Raw genomic sequence first — 4038 nt, forward strand, 5'->3', positions numbered from 1 at the left:
TTTTATTTCCTATTATTTTCTGCATATTGTTCCGCTGCACTTTAACTTTGATTTTGCAGAAAAAGCGACCATTATTTTAAGACAACTAATTCACACTCCTCTTAGTTGCACTCTGATACTTACAATTGACACTAGAGCTATACTTGGGTAATTTACTCTCAAAGTTTGATCATATCCAAGATGGCCGGAAGATCTTTCCTAGGAGAAGGCTCTAACATCAACCGCCCTCCAAGCTTTGTTGGAGAGTGCTACGACTTCTGGAAGATCAGAATGAGGATTTTCATTGAATCCCAGGATTTGGATATGTGGAATGCTATTGAAGAAGGACCCTATGTTTCCTTCACTGTTATTAACAGTGTAAGAGAAATAAAGCCGAAAACCTCATGGAACGATGAAGATAAAAAGAAGGTACAATATGATTTGAAAGCAAAGAACATACTAACCTCTGCACTTGGCATTGATGAGTTTTTCAGGGTATCTAATTGCAAATCTGCAAAGGAAATGTGGGACACCCTTGAAACAACTCATGAAGGAACCGAAGAGGTAAAAAGGTCAAGACTTAATACTCTCTCCCAAGAGTATGAAATGTTTCACATGAAACCTGGAGAGAAGATCCTTGATCTACAAAAGAGATTCACTCATCTTACAAATCACCTTCTGGCACTCGGAAAAGTTCTATCAAACAGTGATCTAAATCTGAAAGTCTTGAGATCACTTACCAGGACTTGGCAACCAAAGGTAACTGCTATATCTGAAAAGAAAAGTCTTTCAAAAATATCCTTGGCTGCCTTGTTTGGAAAATTGCAAGAACATGAGTTAGAACTTAGCCAATTAGACCAACATGAGGAACAAGAGAAAAAGAAGAAGAACATTTCTCTGAAAGCAAAAGTTGACAAATATGATTCATCCACTGACGAATCAGAAAAGGATGATTCAGATGACATGAGCATGTTCGTAAAGAAATTCAGCAAGTTCCTTAAAAGGAACAAAGGTGCAAGAAGTGGTCAAATAAAGAAGTTCTCCAAGAACAATGATGCCTCCAACTCAAGTCAAAATTTTACATGCTTTGAATGTGGCAAATCTGGCCACATGAAGATGGACTGTCCAAACTTAAAGAAAAGTTCCTTCAAAGGAAAGAACGACACTAAGACCGGACGAAGGGCATACATAGCTTGGGAAGATAACGACACCAGTTCTGCATCTGAGACAGAAAATGAAGAACAAGCTCACTTGTCACTTATGGCATCTCATCACTCAGATGATGAAGAGGAAGATTTGAGAGCCGCCTGCAACTTATGGTATATGGATAGCGGCTGCTCAAAACATATGACGGGCGATAAAAGCAAATTCTCTGTCCTGACTCCAAGGGACAAAGGATACAGACCGTAGAGGTCTAGGCTATTCTAATAGCCATGGTTTTAAGAAACCAAGTGTCAAAAGCAAAATAATCTTCCAAAAGAAAAGTATCCATGCTCATGAAAAATCTAGGATATATTCTCATCAACCCATATGTACATATTGTAAAATGTATGGGCATACACCAAATACTTGTCAAATTAGAAGATAGGGTGTACCCCTAGGAAAATATAAATGGGTTGAGAAAGGCACTAACCCCTTAGGATCCAAGGAATATTGGATACCTAATAAAACGTAATCTGTTTTGCAGGAAGATTTGAGAGCCGCCTGCAACTTATGGTATCTGGATAGCGGCTGCTCAAAACATATGACGGGCGATAAAAGCAAATTCTCTGTCCTGACTCCAAGGGACAAAGGATACGTCACATATGGTGACAATAACAAAGGAAGAATACTTGGAGTTGGTAGAATTGAAAAGCCACCCTCAACTACAATAGAAGGAGTATTATATGTTGAAGGACTCAAGCATAACCTTCTAAGCATAAGTCAATTATGCGACAAAGGATTTCAAGTGACATTCTACCCAGACAAATGCATCATCAAAAGTAAGGATTCCAATAACTCTAAACTTGTCGGTAAGCGAATAAATAACATTTATATGATTGACATAAATTCTGCATTACCTGTAACATGTTTAGTTGCAAATGATAATAATGATGCATGGCTTTGGCATAGGAGAATAGCTCACATTCATATGGAACATTTGAATAAGCTAATTAAGAAAGACTTGGTTGTTGGCTTACCTAAAATGAAGTTTGTTAAAGACAAACTATGTAGTGCTTGTCAAATGGGTAAGCAAACAAAAACGTCTTTTAAACCAAAGAATATAGTTTCTTCTGATAGACCATTACAATTGCTTCACATGGATTTATTTGGTCACTGAAGGACAAAAAGTTTTGGTGGAAATTATTATGCTCTAGTTATAGTAGATGATTTCTCTAGATACACTTGGACTCTATTCTTAGTCCATAAGAATGAGGCATTCAAAGCCTTTAGCATTTATGCTAAAAGAGTCCAAAATGAAAAATCTTTAAAAATCGCTGCTATAAGAAGTGATCATGGGGGAGAATTTCAAAACTCTTCTTTCGAAGAATTTTGTGATGATCTAGGGATCAATCACAACTTTTCTGCTCCTAGAACACCACAACAAAATGGTGTTGTAGAGAGAAAGAATAGGTCCTTAGAAGAACTAGCTCGAACAATGTTGAATGAAACTAACCTCCCAAAATATTTTTGGGCTGATGCAGTTAGCACTGCTTGTTACGTTTCGAATCGAGTTCTTATAAGGCCAATTCTTAAGAAAACCCCCTATGAACTCTTTAAAGGAAGAAAACCAAACATCTCTCATCTACATGTATTCGGCTATAAGTGTTTTGTTTTAAACAATGGTAAGGACAACTTGGGTAAGTTTGATGCAAAAGCTGATGAAGGAATCTTCCTTGGCTATTCTCTCACGAGTAAAGCCTATAGAGTCTTCAATAAAAGGACTCTAGCCATGGAAGAATCAGTTCATGTATCTTTTGATGAAACTAATCCTGTTGTAAAGGATGTAGTATCTTGTGATGATGATGACTTACCAAGTTCTCATACCAAAGAAACTTCTATTGTTGACATTACAACCAATACTGAAGAATTGAGAATGAATGATGATATATCCTCTCAAGAAAAGCATAACCACTCAGACTTGCCTAAAGAATGGAGGACCCATCGAAACCATCCTATTGATAACATCATCAGCGATATGAGTAAAGGTATAACTACACATAGAATGCTTGATGCATGTTTAAACATGGCTTTTGTCTCTCAAATTGAACCATCTAAGATTAATGATGCAATCGAAGATGAGCACTGGATTCTTGCTATGCAAGAAGAATTAAACCAGTTTGAAAGAAATGAGGTATGAGAACTTGTTTCTAGACCTAAGAATAGGCATGTTATAGGAACCCGTTGGGTTTTTAAAAACAAATCTGATGAAAATGGTATTATTGTTAGAAACAAAGCTAGACTAGTAGCCCAAGGATACAATCAGGAAGAAGGTATTGACTTGGATGAAACCTTTGCTCTTATTGCTAGACTTGAAGCTATTAGGCTAATGTTTGCATATGCTTGTTCTCTTAATTTTCAGCTTTATCAAATGGACGTCAAGAGCGCATTTCTCAATGGCTATATTCAAGAAGAGGTATTTGGAGAGTAACCTCCTGGTTTTGAAGACTACAAACATCTCTCTCATGTTTTCAAATTAAAGAAAGCCCTCTATGGCCTAAAGCAAGCGCCTCGCGCATGGTATGATCGTCTAACGAACTTTCTAACAGAAAAAGGTTTCACAAAAGGGAAGGTCGACACTACTCTATTTATTAAGAAAAATAATCATCATACTTTATTAGTTCAAATTTATGTTGATGATATTATTTTCGGTTCTACTAATGAAAATTTGTGTAGTGATTTTAGCAAAATGATGCAAGGGGAATTTGAAATGTCCATGATGGGTAAGTTGAACTATTTTCTTGGACTTCAAATAAAACAGCTTGATAATGGCATCTTTGTGAGTCAATCCAAATATTGCAAAGACTTATTAAAAAGATTCGATATGGATGACTGCAAGCTGATAGCTACTCCCATGGG

The sequence above is a fragment of the Lupinus angustifolius genome, chromosome LG17 (genome assembly GCF_001865875.1).
Source record: "Lupinus angustifolius cultivar Tanjil chromosome LG17, LupAngTanjil_v1.0, whole genome shotgun sequence".
NCBI classification, from domain to species: Eukaryota; Viridiplantae; Streptophyta; class Magnoliopsida; order Fabales; family Fabaceae; genus Lupinus; species Lupinus angustifolius.